The sequence below is a fragment of the Musa acuminata genome, chromosome BXJ2-9 (assembly GCF_036884655.1).
Source record: "Musa acuminata AAA Group cultivar baxijiao chromosome BXJ2-9, Cavendish_Baxijiao_AAA, whole genome shotgun sequence".
NCBI lineage: Eukaryota > Viridiplantae > Streptophyta > Magnoliopsida > Zingiberales > Musaceae > Musa > Musa acuminata.
This window is the reverse complement of record NC_088346.1, coordinates 28667055-28692198: the sequence shown is the minus strand read 5'-3', so window position 1 is coordinate 28692198 and position 25144 is coordinate 28667055.

Here is a 25144-nt window from a genome sequence, read left to right as displayed (position 1 = left end):
TATGAATGTCTTATATGCCTTGCAAAATACCTTGCAAAATCCTTGTGAATATCACAAGATTGATTGATTATATTGAAAGCATGCCTTACATCTATATCATGAAATTCATGTTGAAAATCTTTATCTCCTGTCATAGTAAAAATTGTCACTTATCATTCGACTTGAAAATGATTTTCATCATAGTTTCACATTTACTTATGCTTAATGAGAATAACGATAAGTTCTACGGTTAGAACTTATCGGTTTAAGCTTGAATTCAATGGGATGGAATTCAAGTGTTTTTATCTTCTCATAATATGGCATATAGATAGGGGGAGTTATGTTTAACTCCATCATCAATTGATTGTCATCATCAAAAAGGGGGAGATTGTTGAATCTCGGATTTTGATGATAAAATCAATTGATGGGTTAATTGATCTAATCCATATTATTGAGTTAAGTATGCAGGATTAACTTTGATAACCAGAAAACACAAAGCAAGAATACCAAAGTCAAGTTCGATAGATGTTTAAGAGTCCGAAGAATCGTCGGAGATGCTGCCGGAACCAACCGAGAAGAAATCGGGAACCTGTCGGAATTTTCAGAAGTTTGCCGAAGAGATCATCGGAGGTTCACGGAGATCACCGAGAAGGCTCGGCTACTCGTTAAAGTCATCACAAGTTCGGGAGGTTGCTGGGAGTCCGTCGGAAGAAGTTCGTCGGAAAGCTCGCCGAAACAAGACTCGACGTTCTCGGTTGAAAACTTGCTTAGGATGTTTTTTTTGTAATGTAGTTCACTTGTAATTAGGATTTCGATTAAGAGATAATCCTATATCCTGGTTAGGGGCTAATTGGGCCCAAAATTAGACTTGGTTTGGGCTAAATTTGAAGCCCAACAAGTGAACTGAAGGGTCTGACGGTGGCACCGCTAGACTGGGCGGTTGCAACGCCCAACACCCGAGAGCTGGGCAGTGGCACTGCCCAACACTGTCAGTGTCTGACACTGACAGGCGGTGGCACCGCCAGCATCGGGAATCCAAAGAGAATTCAAATTTTCGAGCCCAAATTTGAATCCTCTTGAGGCCTATAAATACCCCTCAAATCTCAGCTGAGATTACAACTTTTTGAGAAGATATTGATTGAGAGAAAGGTCTTAGAAAAGTCTTTGCTAGTCTTGTTTTCAATTTGCTAGTGTTCACCTCCTTCTTACTTGCTGAAAATCTGTAAGAGAGTGAACCGCTTGTAAAAAGTTGTAAGAGGGGTATTTACCCTTCCCCTTCAAGAGATTTGCTAGTGTAAGGTGGGAGCCTCATCGAAGAGGGGCCTCGGAAGTGGATGTAGGTCATTTGACTGAACCACCGTAAAATCGACGTGATCTCTGGTTTGCATTTGCTTATTGTCATTTATATTACTGCAAACCATTTGCACTTTAATGCTCTACTTCTTTGTCTCCATCTTACTTATCCCTTCAAGTTAAAACGCAATCGAAACGGTTTCAAACGAAAATGTTTCTTTTATCGTACGAAGTTTCCGAAAGTGTTTAAATTATCAAAAGTTTATCGCACATTACCGCTGCACGAATTCACCCCCCCCTCTTAGTGCCGCTTCGATCCTAATAAAGAGCTCGCAAGAAGAAGCAGAGTCCCAGATCGACAAGGTTGAGGCCCTAGTTGACCAATTGTCAGATGACACTAAAGACTCCATGCAACACCTGTAGAAAGTCATGGCAGAACTCACTTCCAGGGTGACTATGCTCATGAGGACCCTGAATGCAGGAGGAAGCAACAGCCTCATTGCATCGGCACAAAACTTGAGAGCACCCGAGCTGCATTGGTATGGAGGTGCCCAAGATGCCAAAGAGCTCGAGAATTTCTTGTTTAATATGGAACAATACTTTCGAGCTACGAGGCCTGATTCTGAAGAAACCAAAGTTTCTATAACAACCATGTATCTAAACGAAGATACAAAACTTTGGTGGTGAACCCATTGGGAGGAGATCCAACAAGGTCAGTGTGAGTTGACATATGGGAGGACTTGAAGCAGGAGTTGAGAACTCAGTTCCTATTGGAGAACATAGAGTTCGTCGCAAGAAGGAAGTTGAGACAACTCCGGTAAAATACTTCCACTCGAGACTATGTAAAGCAAATTTCTACACTAATGCTGGACATACTAGACATGTCCGAGAAGGATAAGCTATTTAGCTTCCTCGATGGTTTGAAGCCAAGGGCTCAACAAGAACTACATCGAAGGAATGTCACCGATGTAATCGGGGCAATTACTACCACAGAAAGGCTCACCGACTTTATTTCGTCTGAAGACCTGGGAAAAAGGAAACAATCTTTAGGCAGTCGCCCTCCAAAATATTCTCGAGGGAAGGAGCTTGGGGGTGAACAAAGGAAGAATAGTTCTTATAAAGGGCCAAGCCCGAAAGGCAAGGCTTTGAAACCTGGCAAATGCTTCTTCTACGAAGAGCCGTACATGGTAAGAGAGTGCCCACAAAAACAAGCACTTAATGCTTTAACAGCTTCCATCCATCCCCCCCTATCAGACAAGGACAAGGCTATCGCTCTTAGTTTAAGTAGTTATGAATCCAGCAACGATGGTAAAGAGTCGTAAGGACCCCGGATGGGAGCAATGCATTTGTTGAATGCCATGCGGGGTCAAGTGAGGGAGAACACGAAGATAAGGCTATAAAAAATAGGAAGTGACGAGTTGATATACGTAGACATAAAGCTCAATGACCAAACGACCAGTGCAATGGTCGACATGGGCGCTACCCACAACTTTATTGCCGATCGAGAAGCAAAGCGACTTGGGCTGATCTTGGAGAAGAGCCCAAGTCTAATGAAGGCGGTGAACTCGGAGGCCAAGCGAATCTCCAGGTTAGCAAAGGGAGTTCCCATCAAGATCGGAACATGGAGCGAGAGCACAAACATGATGGCGGTGCCATTGGATGACTTCCAAGTGATTCTTGGAATAAAATTCGTGCACGCGGCGAAGTTGGTGCCAATGTCATTCATAAACTTCCTATAATAGGAGGTGTGTATCATTTCAAAGGTTTTCAGAAAATTTAGATTTATTTTTACAAGTTTTGAACTTGGTTACACTATTTTTGGATAGAGCCCAAATAAGGACAACTACATCCAAATGTTATTTTTTACCAAATTTTCATAATTGCTTCCAAGCTAATTAAAAAGTGTAAATACTATTAATTGGTAAATGGAATCATCAAAATTTATGAAATTTAACTAAAACGGAAAAAAATCAGCCTATTCACATGTTGAATTAACCATAAAATATTAATTAAAAGCCCCAAATTTTGTTATTTTTCTATCAAACTTTCAAAATTGATTACAAATATTTTTTTTTTGGTAAGTAATTGATTAGTTGGTAGAGCGATTTGTCTGGTTAATTCCGATAACGAATGATACCTCAGCCTGCTAACTAGCTACGCGGAGGCATCCCTCCGCGGCCAACTTCTTAGAGGGACTATGGCCGTTTAGACCACAAAAGTTTGAGGCAATAACAGGCCTGTGATGCCCTTAGATGTTCTGGGCCACATGCGCGCAACACTGATGTATTCAAAGAGTCTATAGCCTTGGCCGATAGGCCTGGGTAATCTTTGAAAATTGCATCGTGATGGGGATAGATCATTGCAATTATTGGTCTTCAACGAGGAATTCCTAGTAAGCGTGAGTCATCAGCTTGCGTTGACTATTGGGAAATCTTGGGGGTGACATCACATGCGCAGCGGAAGAACAAGAAAATAAAATCCTCGATTCCCAAAAAGATGTTCGTTGTCGTGCGAAGATTGGAGCGCAAAATCTGCGAAACTCAAAACTACGTATAGAGTAGATTGTGTTACCTAGGGAGATCATATATCCCAGTTTCCTTGCAGATCCTTAGGAGAGGGTGAAGGAGGTCAAGCGTCCTCCTCTCTAGTGGTGATCCACACAGCAGGGTTGCGACGACGCTCCTCAAAACTCCAAGCCTACTCTAAGGAGGAGAGGGAGAGGAGAATAGGAAAGGCAAGCAAAGACTCTAGCCTATGAGGCTCTGAATCCCTCCTATTTATAGAGGTCCCCTGTCAAACCCTAATGGGTCCTCCCCTAGTGGGTATTGGATCTGCATCCAATAAGACAAGGGCTCCGTCGGATATCTCATATCCGAACCTCTACTCATCGCAATGCCTACCATATGTGTGTAACCCTCTAGGCCCAATATCGAGCTGGCCGTGAGTCATACCTGTTAGAACTCCTTCTAACTCAATGAATTATTATCACTGTAATAATTCACTTGACTCATCGACTACGGACGTACTAGGCCACTACGTCGTAGTCCCCAAACGATACAAGGGAATCCAATCCATTGGACCTATCTGTCCTCAGTTACTGTGTACCTATAGTCCCTCATCCATCTAATATCCCAGAGACCGTATATCGAGCATGGTGCTGTCAGACCCATACGGTTTCTACTCGAGTCTCGCTCTAATCGGATTCTCCCGGAGAACTCTTTCTCTCTCAACCTGAATGACCCTGGCCAGGGATTTGTCTGAACAAGAACACATGGGATATTCCTCTCATAACGCCGAGAGTGGATGATCCTCTATCAACACTCAATAGCCCTCGTAAGGTCGACTACCACTCCCAATGACTAGTTGTACTAGATCTGGGACAACCAAACCTATAAGTCTGGTATCAAAGAGTGGAGCACTCATACAGGACATCCTTAGTGTCTCAAGTCTAAGGACCAGATACACCACTAGGACTACGGAATCGCTGTCTGAGAATAAGGCATCATCAACCATCCAGCATTCCGTAAGCGGATCAATCAGTGAACTCATTCTTCAATGAGCACCTGTACTGTATCCCTAGTGTCCCTACACGAGCAGCTATGAGACTAGCTGCATCCATCATATGGACGGGTATACAGCACACCAGTCTATCCGGTTATCACGATGTCCCTCTCGAGTAACCTATGACCGGGATTATTTAGGATATGTGTTTAAAGGTGAATCGATCTCATTATCGTGATCTCATCACGATCCGATTCCCATTGCACAAATCCAAGGACATCACAATATATATATGCACATATGCAATAGTTATAAAGTGATATACGCCAAAATATAATAAGCAAAAAGATTCTGTATCAAGTCATACGTGCCATCACTCACATGATTGGCTTGCTGGGCACCTATGTGTCTGATCCCCATCAGACCCCAGTGACGCTCAAAGACAATATGAGACAACGGCTTTGTTAGTGGATCTGCTATGTTATCTTCGGATGGAACTCTTTCCACTGCTACATCTCCTCGGGTTACGATCTCTCTGATAAGCTGGAACCTCCTCAGAACACTTCTGATAAGACCCGGGTTCCCTTATTTGAGTAATCGCCCCATAGTTGCCACAATATAAGGAAGTCAACTTCTCGCTATCCGGAATGACTCCCAAATCTGTAATGAACTTCTTCAACAAGACTTCCTCCTTTGCTGCATCTGATGCAGCAATGTACTCCACCTCTGTGGTCGAGTCAGCAGTGGTATCTTGCTTGTAACTCTTCCAGCACACTGCTCCTCCATTCAAGGTGTACACATACCCGAAATTCGACTTGCTATCATCGACATCAGACTAAAAACATGAGTCAGTGTAGCCTTCAACCTTAAGGCTATTACCTCCATATACTAGTAAAAGATCCTTAGTCCTTCTCAAGTACTTAAGGATACACTTTACTACTTTCCAATGCTCCAAGCCTGGATCTGCCTGATACCTGCTCGTGACACTCAGAGCATGCGCTATATCAGGCCTAATACATAGCATGGCATACATGATAGACCCTATTGCTGAGGCATAAGGTATCATATTCATGTTCGCCCTTTCTTCAGGAGTCTTTGGGGACATACTCGTAGAAAGCGATTTCCCATGTCTCATCGGTATGAGACCTCTCTTGGAATTTTCCATGCCAAACCTTTTGACAATAGTTTCTATGTACCTGAACTGGGACAAGCCAACCATCCTCTTGGATCTATCTCTATAGATTCTAATCCCCAAGATATAGTATGCTTCCCCTAATTCCTTCATAGAAAAGTGTCTAGATAACCAAGCCTTTACTATGGAGAGCATTCCTACGTCATTCCCAATGATCAGGATATCATCCACATATAACACCAAAAAGGTGATAGCACTCCCACTTACCTTCCTGTACACACAGGGCTCATCTTCATTCTTAACGAAGTCATAAGATCTGATTGCCTCATCAAATCTTATGTTCCAACTTTGGGAAGCTTACTTTAGTCCATAAATGGATCTAAGCAACCTACACACCTTATATGGGCAGTTCTTAGACACGGATCCCTCATGTTGCATCATATACACCTCCTCCTCGAGGTTCCCATTGAGGAATGCAGTTTTCACATCCATCTGCCAGATCTCATAGTTTTGGTGTGCTACAATAGCCAATAGAATTCTGATAGAATTTAGCATTGCTCCGGGTGAGAAGGTTTCGTCGTAGTCAACACCTTGCCTTTGACGATACCCCTTAGCCACTTGCCTTGCTTTATAGGTCTCTACCTTTCCATCTACTCCGATCTTTTTCTTAAAGATCCACTTGCAACCGATGGGTACAATACCTTCGGGCGCATCAACTAGGTTCCAATCCTTATTGGAGTACATAGAATCCATCTTAGAATTCATGGCTTCTTGCCACTTCCCGGAGTTTATACTCATAATAGCCTCCTCGTAGGTCTGAGGATCAATATCCTCAACATCCTCTCCTATAATATATCCCACATATCCTTCAGGAGGATAGGATACTCTATCAGACCTGCGTAAAGTTGAAACTTATGTATTAGGTACCTGAACAGACTCGGGTAGTAGAGTGGTGCTTGAGCTTGGTTCTCCAACCTCGCTCAACTCTATCTTTCTCCCACTGTCTCGGCCAAGAATGTGTTCCTTCTCAAGGAACACTGCTCTCTTAGCTACAATGACCTTTTGGTCCTCGAGATGATAGAAATAATACTCACAAGTTTCCTTGGGGTATCCCACAAATTTGCATCGCTCTGTCCTTGATTCTAACTTATCGGGGTTGTGTCTTTTAACGTGGGCAGGGCAGCCCCAAATCTTAACAACCTTAAGACCAGGCTTCTTTCCTTTCTATATCTCATATGGTGTAGACACTACCGACTTAGTTTTGAACTCTGTTCCGAAGGTAAGCTGTGGTCTCTAGGGCATATCCCTAGAATAAGATGGGTAGGTCAGCGAAACTCATCATGGACCGTACTATGTCTAATAACGTACGATTTCTCCTTTCAAAGAAACCATTGAGCTAAGGTGTATAAGGAGGTGTCCATTGGGATAATATCCCATGGTCCTTGAGGAACTGAGTAAACTCTGTACTTAAGTACTCACCTCCTCGATCTGATCGAAGAGTTTTGATACTCTTTCCAGTCTGGTTCTTGTTAGGACCCTTTTTCTAAGTTTTTGAATAATGTTTATTGAGTCTGTTTAGTCCAATTGTTTATTGAGTCAGTTTGGTTCAGTTAGAGTCAAGTAGAGGTTTATTTAATATTTATTTATTATTAGAGTTCAAGTCCTGATGGACTTTGGGTAGAACTCTATAAATAGGGATGTAACTACTTATTTTCGGTAATCTATGAAAAATACTATTGTCTTTGGACAAACCCTAGGAGGCCGATCCCCTCGAAGTGATCAAGGAGGGCCGATCCCCTCGAAGAGATAAAGGAGGGCCGATCCCCTCGAAGCGATCAAGGAGGCCGATCCGCTCGAAGCGATCATTATCATCCCCATTTCTCCCATTTCTTCCACGATAAGACTTTAGGGTCTTATCATTTGGTATCAGAGCCTACGATAAGACTTTAGGGTCTTATCATTTGGTATCAGAGCGACGATAAGACCTTTAGGGTCTTATCATTTGGTATCAGAGCAACGATCCTTGGCGCAGCCCACCGCAGCTTGCCTTGCTTCCCTTCTTCCCCACCATCACCGTTGTCGTTGTTTCCCCGGCCAACGACCTTCGACCACCGCTCGACCTCCTCGCTGCCCCATCTCGTTCAACAAAAAAAAAAAAAAAGGAAAGAAAAAAGAGAAGAAGAAACACGAGAGGAAGAAGAAGCCGCAGCCACCCCTGCATCCCCTGCTTCCGGCCAGCCCACCCGTCGCTGCTGCTCTCCGACCAGTGCCCACCATTGCCCCGCTTCCCGGCCGGCAACCACCGTCGCCGCTGTTCCCCGGCCAGGAGACGACGTTACCAGCATCCATCCCAGCCCTACTGCCGCCGCCCGCCTCCCCTTGCGTCACAGCGCAGCCGCACGACCTCTGCTCTTCGGTGATCGTTGGTGACGCTGCTCCCAGCCGCGCCACCATCGCTGCCTCCCCACCGCCGCCCGCCTCCCCTTGGGTCGCAGCCGCAGCCGCCGATTGTCGCCCTCCTCGCGGCGACCGAAACAGGGCAACTCATGTATTGCTCTTGTTCCCAGCCGCGTCACCACCACTTTTCCCAACCGCATCGCTGTCGCTCGATCATCCGGCCAGCGACCTCTTCTCCTTGCGTCCCCATCTCGCTCGAGCGAGAAGGACCGCCGGCACCGCAGCCGTAGCCGCCGGTTGCCGCAGCCAATCCTTGCAGCAGTTGTAGAAACAGAGCTTCCTTTGTTGCCGCAGCCCCTCGTCGATCGCAGCCACGCCTCGAGCGCCATCGCCTTCCCGCCGACCCACCACCACTGCCAGCCACCGTCCGGCGACTGCTGCTCGCCACCCAGCCGCTGCTTCCCCTCGAAGTGATCAAGGAGGGTTGATCCCCTCGATGTGATCAAGGGGGCCGATCCCCTCAAAGCGATTAAGGAGGCCGATCCCCTCGAAGCGATCTTTATCATCCCCATTTCTCCCCTTTCTTCGACTTTAGGGTCTTATCATTTGGTATCAGAGCGACGATAAGCCCTGGCTCGGGCGAGAACGATCGACGCCACTCCCCCTTGCTCTGCCCCCTTGTGACCGAGAAACAGGGCAATCCTCTTGCTGCTGTAGCGAACGCTGGATGCCACCACCGTCGCCACTGCTGCCCAGCCAGCGACGACGCCGCTCGCTGCCCAGCCTGCCACGATTGCTATTGCCAGCCACCGCAGCCTTCACCTCAGCCCCCTCGATCTGCACCATTGCTGCAGCCCCCTTGCTCTGCATCTTTGCTGCAGCCGCCGGTTGCCACCACTGCAGCCTCAACCCCGGCCGCTTCAACGCCACCTCCCTCTTGTTCTGCCTCCGCTGCTGCAGTTGTTGGTTGGCATCACCGCAGCCTCAATCTGGCTACTCGGCGATTGCTTCCTTGGGTCACAGCAATCACAACCGTCACCTTTCAGCCTCGGCGCTCTCATCTCACACAGTTACAAAAACACAGGGCAGCAACTCTTCCTCCATCGCAGCCACCGCAGCGGCGAGTCCTTGTCGGCGCTGCCCCCAACCACATCACCATCGCTGCCTCACAGCCCTCAGCAGCAACGATCCCTCCACGCAGCGACTGCAACAAGCATTGTTGCCTCTCACTAGCGCCTCCTTCCATAGTGTGACAGAAACAGAGCAACACTACCTTCCATCCGCGCTGTCGCAGCCATCACAGCGGTGAGCCCTTGGCGATGCTGCCCTAGTCGCACCACCATCGCTACCTCCAAGCCCTCAGCAACAGTGATCCCTCTACGCAGCGACCGCAACAAGCATCGCTGCCTCCCACGCTACAACCACAGCTACATCCCCGCATCCTCGCAGCAACCCTTCATGCCCATAGTGTTGCCACCAATTGCATCACAACAGCAGCACCGAATAGGACAGTGATTGATGCCCTTGACCAACACCAAAAATAGGACTTGAGATTACAGATTTGCAGTCTTACGAAATGGCCATCGATAACTCAGTGAAAGCACAAATGGAAGCATTGAAAATTAGAATTGAGAACCGGTTACAAGAAGTACTTAATGATTTCAATAAGGACTTACTAGGGAGCCTTAGTAAATTTCAACAAGGTGGGAGCTCAAGTTCTACATTGCATAGATCTGGAAATACTAGAAAAGGGCACCAAGATTATGACACAATCTACTCATACATGAAGGTGGATGGATAGCTCTCAAAAATTTGTCAGACTTCTACAGTGTTGGAATATAAGAGTAGGTTTGAAAGATTATCAAATCAAGCTAGAGATTGGTCGGAACAACAACTTCTGGATACATTTATTGAAGGTCTTATTCCAGAGATCCGGTGTGAAGTTAAGGCTCGTCAACCTCGCACTATGATAGCTGCGATCTCATTCGCACATCTACATGAGAAAAAAATCAACAGGGAAAATCATGGAAACAGAAGTGATAACCACTAGATGATCAATATGCCACCCACCATATCTATTCCCAACCAAAGCCTTGACACCCGAGGACCAACCCAAGAAGAACTCAAGAAAAATTCAGCAAAGGGTTTGTACTATGATGAAAAGTGGAGTTTGGAGCACCAATGTAAACAAGGGCAGCATATGATGATTGAGCCAATTGGAGAGGAACCAAAAGCAGAAGAGTTGGACTCCGATCATGAAGGTATAAATTCTAAAAAAGACGTTGAACCTACCATACATACAATGCATATATTAGCTGACTATTCTAACCCGCAAACTAAGGAAGTTGCCGAAACTCTAGAACATCAGCCTGTTATAGTTTTGATTGATACTAGTAGCACTAACTATTCTATGGACAGTGAGACTATTGACCGATTGGCCCAACACATTGAAGACTGTGACAGATTCAAAGTAAAGATCATTGATGGACGGATTTTCACTTGTGATGGCAAAGGTTCAAAGATAAAATTAATTATATAGGGCCAGAAGTTTCATGCAACGATTACAACACTGAAAAATCAACCTGTTGGTTACACTCTCAAAAAGTGGAGACCATACTTACTTGATCAACGGGTTGTGATGCATTGCAGATAGTCTATGGCTAAAGTGCCGAAGAGAAGCTCCCTGAGATTGATGCTGCTCAGCCTTGAGGACAAGGCTGATTTGAAGAGGGAGGAACTGTTAGGACCCTTTTTCTAAGCTTTTGAATAATATTTATTGAGTCTGTTTAGTCCAGTTGTTTAATGAGTCAGTTTGGTTCAGTTAGAGTCAAGTAGAGGTTTATTTAATATTTATTTATTATTAGAGTTCAAGTCCTGATGGACTTTGGGTAGAACTCTATAAATAGGGATGTAACTGCTTCTTTTCAGTAATCTATGAAATATACTATTGTCTTTGGACAAACCCTAGGAGGCCGATCCCCTCGAAGTGATCAAGGAGGGCCGATCCCCTCGAAGAGATCAAGGAGGGCCGATCCCCTCGAAGAGATCAAGGAGGGCCGATCCCCTCGAAGCGATCAAGGAGGCCGATCCCCTCGAAGCGATCATTATCATCCCCATTTCTTCCCTTTCTTCCACGATAAGACTTTAGGGTCTTATTATTTGGTATCAGAGCCTACGATAAGACTTTAGGGTCTTATCAGTTCTCCACCTCATTCTTATACTCTTTGAATTTCTCAAAGGCCTCGGACTTGTACTTCATTAAGTACACATATCCATACCTTGAGAAATCATCAATAAATGTAATGAAGTAGGAGTAACCTCCAATGGCATGAGTTGACATGGGTCCACATACATCACTATGTATGAGTTCCAACAACTCAGTGGATCTCTCTCCAATTCCACTAAATGGAGAGTTTGTCAGTTTTTCACGAAGGCAAGGCTCACAAGTTGCATATGACACATAGTTGAATGGATCAAGATATCAATCATTTAGCAACTTTTGAATCATTCCCTCATGGATATGACCTAGCCTACATTGCCATAGGTATGCACTGTTCACCTCATCTCGTTTCCTCTTAGACACTTACATTCATGATATGTGGAGTAGTGTCTTGCATAAACAAACCTTTATGCAATATTCCTATCATCAATCTCCCCTCAGCTTTGCTAGAATTTACAATAAATTATAGATGTAATAAGCAATACTGGTATCCAATACCAATGCACTATCACAAAAATCTGCCAATTGGAGATTGATCATGAATGTACCTGAAGCTTCTCTAAGCTTCTATTTCGCCCTTTCTACAAGGTACTCTTTGTAGTTCCTCTTCTAGTGCCCATCTATACCACAGTGGAAGCACTGGGCTTTGTCTTTTGCTGGGTCTTTCTTAGCAACCATTGATTTACCTGGTTTGCCCTTGCCCTTTCCCTTCTTAAGGGACCTTTCTACTTTCCTTTTCTTTTTGGACTCACCAGTGTAGTGAACTGGCTTCTCTTTCTTAATAGTACTTGTTGAATCTCAAATTTTGAAGATGAAGTCAATTGTCATTTGTTATCTAATCTATATGTTGAGATAAGTGTGCAGGATTAACTACGATGAAATTGAGACATGCAGTAGGAGTTGCGCCGGAGTCAAGACAATGATCACGTTGGGAGTTCGAGAGTTCGACGGAAGTTCGGACAGTCGTCGAAAGTTCTGCGGGAAGAAATCCGAGAAGTCCATAAGCTTGCCAAAGAAGCTCGTCGGAACTCGCCAAGTGAATCATCGCAAGTCCAGGAGTTTGCCGGAAGTCCGCAGGAGCATCATCGAGGGTTCATTGGATGATCGACGGAAGTTCGCTGGAAGCTCGCCGGAAGAAGTGATTGACGCACCGGAGCAAGTTACAGTAAATGTCTTAGGAAAAATCATAATTAGCACATTGATTAAGTTGGAAATGGGAGGTGATCCCATTAACTTAATCTTGAGGCAATTAGGCCCCTTAAAAACCCAAATTAGGCCAAATGGATCAACCCATTCGGACCCTGATTTCTGCCAGGTGGTTGAATCGCCCAAGGCAGGAGGTTACACCGCCAGGGCTCAGTCTCCGAGCGAGACTGGGAGGTGCAACCGCTCCAGCCAGGCGGTGGCACCGCCTCGGGCTCAGTCTCCGAGCGAGATTGGGCGGTGCAATCTCCCTTGACAAGAGGTGGCACCGCCTGAGCTCGGTCTTCGAGCTCTACCGGGCGGTGCAACCGCCTCAGTCAGGAGGTGCAACCGCCTGAGCTCAGTCTTCGAGCTCTGTCAGGAGGTGCAACCGCCCCTGAAAGGAGGTAGCACCGCCTAGAGGCTCAGTCTTCGAGCTCTGCCAGGCGGTGCAACCGCTCCAGTTAGGAGGTGCAACCGCTTGATCCCGGAATTTCGAGAATTGACAGTTTTGAGCTCTAAATTTGAACTGGGTTGGGGCCTATAAATATCCCACCCATTCAGCACTGAAAGGAAATCAACTTACACCGAAATCTTGATCTTTTTCTATGATTCTTAGAGCTCAAAATTGTTGTAAAGGCCAAAAGTTCTTCTCCCTCTGTTCTTCCAAGTTCTGAGTTGTAAAGAGAGGAGAGAAAATTCTGTAAGGGTTGTCTCCTAAGCCCGTCAAAAGGAGTGAAACTGTAAAAGGGTGGTTGGCCTTCGCCTATTGAAGGAAGGCCTCTAGTTGACGTCGATGACCTCGTCGGTGGAGGAAGCCAAAAGTGGAGTAGGTCAAGATTGACCGAACCACTCTAAATCTCGATTTGCATTTACTTTAAGGATCTTATCTTTACTGCAAACCTCCTCAATAGCTTACTGCCTTCTGTGTTTTTACGAACGTGTTTCAAAGTTCAGTGCTTTCCGAATCGAGGGTTAAGACGCAAATCAGTTTTATCGTACGAACGTCGTATTTCAGTTTGCGCTTATGTTCTGATTTCCATTATAACTGCAAACTGACTTTATATCTTTGCTTTAACTGCATCTCGCCTTTTATCAAGTTAAAGTGGTTTACGAATCATCTTTTACACCGAAATTGCTTTTATCGTACGAACGTCGTATTTCAGTTTGCGCTTATATTCTGATTTCCATCATAACTACAAACTGCGTTCATATATTTGCTGCATCTCTCCTAGTCAAAAGTTGAAGTGATTTACGAATCGGCTTTCTTACCAAAATCACTTCTATCGAACGAAAGCAGTTTTCGATTTTAATCGCAGAAGGTTTTCTGCTGCACTAATTCACCCCCCCCCCCCCCCCCCCCCCCCTCTTAGTGCTCTTGATCCTAACAATTGGTATCAGAGCGGGGTTAACTCTCTAATGGATTAAAACCCAAGAGAGATGGCATACGTCGGAAACCAAGAGGGCCATTCTATTACACGTCCACCCATATTCAGTGTTACGGACTACACTTATTGGAAGACTCGAATGAGGATCTTTCTTATTTCTATGGATTTTGAACTTTGGAATCTTGTCGAAAATGGATTTTCGAAGCCTTCTCTTCCAGTGATCGATTGGAATGAATTGGAAAAGAAGGCTTTCGCTCTTAATGCAAAGGCTATGAATGCCTTATTTTGTGCACTTGATAAAAACGAGTTTAACCGTGTTTCGACTTGTGAAACCGCATTTGATATTTGGCACACTCGAAGTGACTCACGAAGGCACAAGTAGAGTGAAAGAGTCAAAAATCAATCTTCTGTTACATTCTTTCGAACTTTTCCGGATGAAACCGTGTGAAACCATTGGCGACATGTTTACCCGTTTCACGGATGTCGTCAACGGTCTAAAAGGACTCGAAAAAAGTTTTTCAGATTTTGAGCTCGTAAATAAGATTCTAAGATCCCTTCCTAAGAGTTGGGATCCTAAAGTCACTGCTATTCAAGAGGCGAAAGATCTAAGAAACTTCCCTCTTGAAGAACTAATCGGGTCATTAATGACCTACGAGATGATTTGCAAAGCTCATGAAGAGCAAGAAGACATCCTTCCAAAGAACAGGAAGGATATGGCACTTAAAACTTCAGAAGGCCACTTGAGAGAAAACTCAAGTGATGAGGACTGTGATGATGACTTGGCACTTCTAACAAGAAAATTTAAAAAAATCATTAAAAGAAACAAGTTTAAGAATGACGTAAAAAATAAACTTGAACCCAAGAAGGACCAAGTTATTTGCTATGAGTGTAAAAAGCCGGGACACTACAAGAGTGATTGTCCCCAAGCCAAAAAGAGAACATCAAAGAAGAAGGCGCTCAAAGCAACGTGGTATGACTCAAGTGCGTCCGAAGAAGAGGAGTCCAACACCGAGCAAGTTGCTCACTACGCCTTAATGGCCATCGAAGAGGAAGTAACAAATTTAATCGATGCAGATTTATCATTTGATGAATTATTAAATGCCTTCCATGACTTATTTGATGAATGCAAGATTATTAGTAGAAAATACAAATTGCTAAAAAAGGAGCATGATAGTCTTACTTGTAATTTGATAAGTTAAAAACTGAATATCATGATAGTTTAAGTTCATGTATAAAATATCATGATCTAGAAACTCTCCAAAAGGAAAACTTGCTACTTAAGGACACCTTGAAGAAATTCGAGGTTGGTAGCAAGTCATTGAACTTGATCCTTGCAAACAAGGGTCACGTTCCCAAAAGAAGTGGAATTGGATTTGTGAGAAGTTCTCACCAAAATCCAACCACCTTCATAAAAGGCCCCATCTTACATGTTCGACACCAAAGCAAATGCAACTTTTGTTACAAATTTGGACACAAAACGTATTATTGTCCAATCAAGAAAATTAGTCCAAACAAATTAATTTGGGTACCTAAAGGAACCATAATAAATTCTATGCAACATGATAAACAATGTATATCTATTTTTTAGGCACCCAAAAGCAAAAGGGTTCCTAAAAAGCATCCTTTCATGTAGCAACCTATACCATCGCAAGCTAGGAGCAAGAGATAGTACCTTGATAGTGGATGCTCAAGGCATATGACCGGAGATTCATCTCAATTCTCTAAGCTCACTAGCATAGACGAAGGCTATGTCACCTTCGGAGACAACAACAAGGGTAAAATCATTGGCAAAGGAACCATAGGTAACAAATTCAACTTCTTTATTGAAGATGTTTTGTTAGTTAATGGTTTAAGACATAACCTCTTGAGCATTAGTCAACTATGTGATAAAGGATACATTGTCAGATTCGAATCTAATGCTTGCACCATTGAAAAACCATACAAAAACATGTCTATGATTGCATTAAAACAAAATAATGTATACACTATTGACATCAATGATTTGTGTAATGAAATGTGTTTTTCAGTTTTGTATGAGGATGCTTGGCTATGGCATAGAAGATTAGGTCATACTAGCATGAAACTAATCACTCAAATATCATCTAAAGAACTTGTAAGAGGAATTCCTCATATCAAGTTCATCAAAGATAATGTATGTGATGCTTGCCAATTAGGTAAACAAATTAAGAGTAGTTTCAAATCTAAGAATCAAATAAGCACCTCTAGGCCCTTACAATTGATCCATATGGACTTGTTCGGACCAATCTCTACATCAAGCCTAGGAGGTAGCAAATACGCCTTCGTCATTGTGGATGACTATAGCAGATATACATGGACTTACTTCTTAAAACAGAAAAATTAATGCTTTAGATATTTTACCAAGTTTTGTAAACTTGTTCAAAATAAGAAGGGGTCTATGATTTCGTCAATTAGAAGTGATCACGGTGGAGAATTTCAAAACTATGATTTCCAAGAATTTTGTGAACTCAATGGATACAACCATAATTTCTCTACTCCAAGAAATCCTCAACAAAATGGAGTAGTAGAAAGAAAAAATCGAAATTTACAAGAAATGGCAAGAACCATGTTGAATGAACATAGCCTACCCAAATATTTTTGGGCCGAAGCCGTAAACACCGTATGCTATATTTTGAATAGAGTTCTGGTAAGACCCTTACTCACCAAAACTCTTTATGAGTTATGGAACAACAAAAAACCCAATGTTTCATATTTTAAAGTCTTTGGGTGTAAGTGTTTTATCTTGAATGAAAAGGATAACTTAGGAAAATTTGATGCTAAATCCGATGAAGAAATCTTTCTTTGTTATTCTTGTTGAATCTCGGATTTTGATGATGAAGTCAATTGTCATTTGTTGTCTAATGTATGTGTTGAGATAAGTGTGTAGGATTAACTACGATGAAAGTAAGACATGCAGCAGGAGTTGCGCAGGAGTCATGACAATGATCACATTGGGAGTTCGAGAGCTTGACGGAAGTTCGGACAGTCGTCGGAGGTTCTGCGGGAACAAATCCGAGAAGTCCAGAAGCTTGCCAAAGGAGCTCGTCGGAACTTGCCAAGTGGATCCTCGCAGTCCAGGAGTTTGCCGGAAGTCCGCAGGAGTATCACCGAGGGTTCATCGGATGATCGATGGAAGTTCGCCGGAAGAAGCGAGTGACACACCGAAGCAAGCTGCAGAATATGTCTTAGGAAATAATTATAGTTAGCACTTTGATTAAGTTAGAAATGGGAGGTGATCCCATTAGCTTAATCCTGGGGCAATTGGGCCCCTAAAGAACTCAAATTGGGTCGAATGGTTCAACCCATTCGGACCCAGGTTGCTGTGGGAGGTGCAACCGCCCAGGCAGGGAGGTAGCACCGCCCGGGCTATGTCTCCTAGCGAGACTGGGCGGTGCAACCGCCCCATCCAAGAGGTGCAACCGCCCAGGGCTCAGTCTCCGAGCGAGACTGGGCGGTGCAACCTCCTCTGTCAGGAGGCCACCATAGCTCAAGTTTCGAGCTCTCACAGGCGGTGCTACCTCTCCAATCAAGCGGTGCAACCGCCTGAGCTCGGTCTTCGAGCTATCGCAGAGAGGTGCAACCGCCCCTGACAGAGGTGGCACCGCCCAGAGGCTCAGTCTTCGAGCTCTGCCAGGCGGTGCTACCTCTCCAGTCAGGAGGTGCAACCGCCTGATCCCGGAATTCCGGGATTTGATCATTTTGAGCTCCAAATTTGAACTGGGTTGGGGCCTATAAATACCCCACCCATTCAGCACTGAAAAGATATAGACCTACACCGAATTCTTGATCTTTTTTGTGATTCTAAGAGCTCAAATTTGTGTAAAGTCCAAAAGTTCTCCTCTTTCTGTTCTTCATGTCTTGAGTTGTAAAGAGAGGAGAGAAAGGTTCTGTAAGGGTTGTCTCCTGAGCCCGTCAAAAGGAGTGAAACTGTAAAAGGGCAGTTGGCCTTCGCCTATTGAAGGAAGGCCTCTAGTTGACGTCGGTGACCTCGTCGATGGAGGAAGCCAAAAGTGGAGTAGGTCAAAACTGACCGAACCACTCTAAATCTCTGGTTTGCTTTTATTTTGAGCACTTTATCATTACTGCAAACCTCCTACATAGCTACTGCTCTCTGCGCTTTTACGGACAAGTTTCTAAGTTCTGATCTTTCCGAATCTGCATTCAGACGTAAATCGGTGTTTTCGTATGATCTTAACATTGCAGTTTACATTTACGTTTTGATTCTGCAAACTATCTTCTGCGCTTTTACGAACGAGTTTCTTTGCAGTTTACGTTTACGTTTTGACTCCATTTATAACTGCAAACTGCGCTTAGACGCAATCTGCGCTTAGACGCAAACTGCGCTTAGACGTAAACTGCGCTTAGACGCAATCTGAGCTTAGACGCAAACTGCGCTTAGATGCAAACTGCGCTTAGATGCAAACTGCGCTTAGACGCAATCTGCATTTAGACGCAAACTGCATTTAGACGCAAACTACGTAAACTGCACTTGGACGCAAAACTGCATTTAGACGCAAACTGCGTAAACTGCGCTTAGACGCAAACTGTGTTTAGACGTAAACTACACTTAATCATAAGTAATCTTAGAATTGGCTTTTTCATCAAAATAGTTTTTATCGAACGAACGCAGCTTTCATTTTTAATCGCTGAAAGATTTCCGCTGCACTAATTCACCCCCCCCTCTTAGTGCTCTTGATCCTAACAATTCTTCGGTTTCTAAAGCTTTTCGTATCTTCAATAAAAGAACCTTAATTATTGAAGAATCCATTCATGTTGTTTTCAAAGAGATTTCCGAAATCTGGAAAAACGATTTTGATGATGATGTTAATTTTGATTCCTTAAATTTAAATGAAACCCCATCTCCAACTAGCAACTTGGATGCATCCACTTCCGAAACATCCTTACCCAAGGATTGGAAGTATGTAGATGCTTATCCAAATGAGCTAATCTTAGGAGACACATCAAAGGGGGTTCAAACACGATCTTCTCTTAAAAAATTTTGTGCGAACGCCGCTTTTCTCTCCCAAATTGAACCCAAATGTGTTGACGAAGCCATGAAAGATGATTCATGGATTATTGCAATGCAAGATGAATTGAATCAATTTGAGAGAAATGAGGTGTGGAAGCTTGTTCCTAGGCCAAATGACCATTTAGTTATTGGTACTAAATGAGTCTTTAGAAACAAGCAAGATGAAAATGGTATCGTGGTTAGAAACAAGGCTAGATTAGTGGCCAAAGGTTTCAACCAAGAAGAAAGTATCGATTACGAAGAAACCTTCGCTCCTGTGGCTCGATTGGAAGCTATAAGGATGCTCCTTGCCTACGCTAGTAGTAATAATTTTAAGTTGTTTCAAATGGATGTTAAAAGCGCTTTTCTTAATGGCTTTATTTCCGAACAAGTCTATGTTGAACAACCTCCTGGATTTGAAAATAATAGCCTCCCTAATCATGTGTTTAGATTAACTAAAGCTCTCTATGGTTTAAAACAAGCCCCAAGGGCTTGGTATGAGAGACTTAGTTCTTTTCTTATTGAAAATAATTTCACAAAAGGTAAGGTTGATACTACATTATTCATCAAGAATTTTGAAAATAATTTTCTCATTGTTCATATTTATGTTGATGATATTATCTTTGGTTCCATGAATGAATCTCTTAGTGAACCGTTTGCTAAAACTATGAGTCTTGAATTCGAAATGAGTTTAATGGGAGAATTAACATTCTTCCTAGGCTTACAAATCAAACAACTAAACAATGACATCTTTATTAGTCAAACTAAATATGCTATGAATTTATTAAAAACGTTTAATATGAATAACTCAAAGGCTATTAACACTCCTATGAGCACCTCCACTAAGTTAGAAATTGATGAAAGTGGAGAAAGCTTCGATCAAAAAACTTATAGGGGTATGTTAGGAAGTTTACTTTACCTCACTGCAACCAGACCAGACATCATGTTCAGTGTAGGACTTTGTGCTAGATTTAAATCAAACCCTAAGATATCTCATCTCAAAGCAGTTAAAAGAATACTTAGATATCTTAATGATACCAAATATCTAGGATTATGGTACCCAAAATCAGAGAATCTTGAGTTAATTTCTTATGCTGATGCGGACTTTGCTGGCTGTAGACTAGATAGAAAAAGCATATCAGGATCATGTCAATTTTTAGGACATGCCCTTGTTACCTGGTCATCTAAGAAACAAAACTCGGTTGCACTATCAACAACCGAAGCTGAATATATTGCAGCAAGTGCATGCTGTGCACAAGTTGTATGGATGAAAAACACCTTAGAAAATTACAAAGTTCATCTTAAAAATATTCCCATTAAATGTGATAACACAAGTGCAATATGCTTAACCAAGAATCCTATACAACACTCAAGAACAAAACATATTGATATTAGACATCACTTTGTACGAGATCATGTTACTAATCATGACGTAACCATAGAGTTCATTGATACTAAACATCAATTAGCTGATATTTTTACAAAACCTCTGAGTGAAGAGCAATTTGATTTCATAAGAAGAGAATTAGGAATGTTGATGTGTCCGAATACATAAACTAGTTAAAATTATTTTTTGGACTTTATTAAATGCTCAAATCACTTGATTGCCATTACATGCCTAAATAACATATTGGAAATTATGTGTTGAATACAAAAATGTTTTGTATTGTATCTGAAAATCTATAGCATAGTCTCGTCCGAATGCATGAAAGTGTTCATTTGATTTTTCGGATTCGCTTAACAATTGGAATGCTAAAAATCGAACTCTCTCATACACTCTTATGAAAAATATTTTGTTAAATGGATTTGATGAAATGATTCCTGCTTATGAATTCCATCTTGAAATATGAATGATAGTATTTTTACTTGCGAAAAGCTGTTTCACACACATATCTTGACTCAAAATAAACTCACAAATAGCTGGTATCACAAATGGCTTTCCTCCTTCATGCAAAAAGGATTATAACAAAAAAAGAGAAAGAAATATTCAACGCAATCTACGTATCATGCCTTCCTTTATATGCTTGATAATTTGCTGGTATCACAACTACCATGCTTTTTGTTGATGACAAAGGGGAGAAATATATGAATTGATGCTATAAACACTGATGCTATGATTATGCCATGCTTGCATCACCAAGAGATATATGAACAGATGTCATGCATTAATTTGCATTATGCCTTGAGTTGATATCTTACCATGTGAAGAAATGCAATACTCGCTAAAATATTTGAAATGTGTACATCATGTAATAATATCAAAACTTACTTCACAACTTTACATGTTGATATCTTACTATATGATGAATTGCTACTATTACCATCATTCAAACTTGTTATATTTGAAAATAAATGTCAAGCCTTAACATCATTTCAGAGAGTTACATCATGATGGGAATCATGATGGGAGTATTGATAAGTTCAAATGATTTTAACTTATCCATATGTCTCTTGAATTCTTAGGTTTTGAATTCAAGAATGACTTATCTCAAGTATAGCATATAGATAGGGGGAATTAAGGTTAACTCCATTATCAATTGATTATCATCATCAAAAAGGGGGAGATTGTTGAATCTCGAATTTTGATGATGAAGTCAATTGTCATTTGTTATCTAATCTATATGTTGAGATAAGTGTGCAGGATTAACTACGATGAAAGTGAGACATGCAGCAGGAGTTGCGCCGGAGTCAAGACAATGATCACATTGGGAGTTCAAGAGTTCGACGGAAGTTCGGACAATCGTCGGAAGTTCTGCGAGAACAAATCCGAGAAGTCCATAAGCTTTCCAAAGAAGCTCGTCGGAACTTAACTGAATCGAAGCAAGTCCAGGAGTTTGCCGGAAGTCCGCAGGAGCATCACCGAGGGTTCATCGGATGATCGACGGAAGTTCGCCGGAAGCTCGCCGGAAGAAGCGATTGACGCAACGGAGCAAGTTGTAGTAAATATCTTAGGAAAAATCGTAGTTAGGACATTGATTAAGTTGGAAATGGGAGGTGATCCCATTAACTTAATCTTGGGGCAATTGGGCCCTTGAAAAACCCAAATTGGGCCGAATGGATCAACCCATTCGGACCCTGATTTCTGCTAGGTGGTTGAACCGCCCATGTCACACCTCTCAAAATATCCATGATTTTTAAAATTTTCATCACAGACCAATCCAGGATCCATATTAACGTTTGAGGACACTGAAAAACATTCAATCAAATTCACATCCATAAAACCTGTGCATTTTAAAATCATATATCACATCACTCGATAATTCACATTTATGGTAACCCAAGCCAACTTGATAAACATGAACAACATTTATAAATCCACAAGCTAAATAAATTATACAATCAGAACTCCAACTATTCACCACAAGTTCATATCGTCATAAATTAGACTTAACATTCCGAAATTCCAAATAAGAGAGATCTTCTAACACTTTTACACAGTATATCCATTTTGATCATCAGAACAATTCATTACATACAAAATATACTTATACAACAATAGGATAACAACCAACGAGACTTGCCCATAATTCTGAATAGCTATCCACTGCCTCCGCCCAAATCAAACATCTCGAAGAGTGACACGCTGACCTGAAAGATTTATATAACAACGGAGTGAGCCAAAAACAGCTCAGCAAGTGACAAAACATATTCAGAACAAAAGGAATGGTATCAAACGAGTAAGGTATCATAATGTAAGGCAGAATACAATAATTCTCAAGGATACCATCTCATTAGATACAAAATCATATGTATCATGTCATTCAAAACATATTTGATTCATAACAAATGGAGCATAAAGTAATTGGAGCATATCAATGGCAGATAGGACATTTCAGAACATATCAGTTCATAGCAAATGGAGCACAGAGTAATTGGAGCATATCAATGGCAGATAGGACATTTCAGAACATATCAGTTCATAGCAAATGGAGCACAGAGTAATTGGAGCATATCAATGGCAGATAGGACAATTCAGAACATATTAGTTCTTAGCAAATGGACCACAGAGTAATTGGAGCATATCAATGGCGTATGAAATGTTCCGGAGCATATCAACGACATATGGAACATTTCGAAACATATCAACAGTGGATGAAACATTTCAGAGCATATCAATAACAAATACCATACAGAAGCTCAAATGTCGTCTTTGACTTTGCAAACATATCAATCTTATCCAAAGCATGTACAGAAACACATAACCAAAGCTCTGGATATCATATCAAATATACAGAAGGTGTAGTGGGATCTCAGTCAGAATGTGATTCATCCATTTCTGAATGACCACCTGACAAAAGTCTCCCACGTTTGGGAGCTCCATCCACCCACGTCTAGGTGAAGTCAAAGGGGGCCGGCAGAGCATCGCAGGCTCTAAGCACATACCCTTTATCATTTTTGGCAAAGGTCCAGAATATCCCACATAGCGGGACCCCACATAGCGGGCAATAAGCGCATACCCTTTACCATTTCTGGCAAAGGTCCAGACAATCCCACACACCAGAGTACAAGAGGGCAGTTTTAACAGTAAGTAGCATATATCGGAAGCACACGCGGAACAACAAAACGTACATGTGCCTTTTCAAGACAATATGCTGCAAGGAACAAATCTCTCACAAATGTATTCATATTAGGAATGAAATGGAAGCAAGAGTATACAGGGAATCCAAGCAATTATATTTAGCTCAATTCAAATAAGAAGGTTAGAAGAATTTAATATCCAAAGGAATGAAACTAGAATAGGCACACATCGAAAGCAAATGCGGAATCATGGGTTATACATGTGCCTATAGAAGTCAATACGATATAGCTTAAACGTTACACAATAGTTTTCAAGAATGCAAATAACTTTAAGGACAAGAGCATACAAGAATTCAGAGCAGTATTATAAAGCTCGATTGAATAAGAAAGCTAAAGGATATCAATTTCCAAAGGAATGAAACCAGAATATTAGAAATCGACCAAAGCTCGATTTCTGGCAGAATACAAGAGGCACATTGAACAAATGATTCAAACTATCAATCGTGCTCCAATTGACTCAAAAATATATCATTGGATTATACTTTCAGATAAGATAGGCTTCATATGAATTGAATTGTCCAATAGAGAGAGTTACAAATAATTTGGTAAACAAGGGTCGTAGAACAAAATCTCTGTTTGGCAGAATTCATAATGTCAGATTCAACAAGTAACTGGGCAGGTGTTTGGATTCCAAATCTTTCAATCCATATATCAAAAGAAAGATCTATGAGTCTGGTTTCCAATGAAATAAGCTTTGAGTAAATCAATGTTTGCAACAGGAACTTATAAGCAGTTCAGTATCAAAAGGCTAGAAATTACGATCCCTGTTTTGTAGAATCTGTAGGCTCATTTGAAACAGAAGTTTGGGCAGACAAACTTACTCTGAATTCTTAAAATAAACTATCAAAACAAAGGTTTATGAGTCTATATTCTGATCAAATAAGTTTTGTACAAATCAGAGGTCAATACATGAAGTTATAGCTATAACAAAGTAGAAGGGTCAGAATATCAGAAGTTGCATAGATTCGAATCGTTACGTCTAAACAGGAGATATATCATATGAAAGGCTAGAACAATTCAAAGTTCCTCATATTCAAAACAAATGTAACGGTAAAATTGCGGTAAGGAAAGATCAGGACACTTGCAATAGGAAAGATTAGAAAGCTTGCAATAGGAAAGATCAGAACACTTGCAATAAGAAATATCAGAGCAATTATAGGAGAAACGATCAGGGAACTTGCCTTTCAAAGATTTCGATCCGAAGATACAAAGAAGGTGCTTGCCCAAATCCTTCTACTTTTCCTCCGTGTCCTCTCTCTGTTTCGTTTTGTGCTCCCGTTTTCTTGCTTTCTTCGCAACTACACCACGTGTCGAACATCGAGGCACAATCACCTGCTCTCTCTTACTCTCATTCCTTCTTTTTCTTTCCCAAACGCAGCTGCCACAGCCGCCGCCGCTACCCCGCTACCACAATCGCAGCCCCTTCCACCGCACTACCTTCCTTCCTC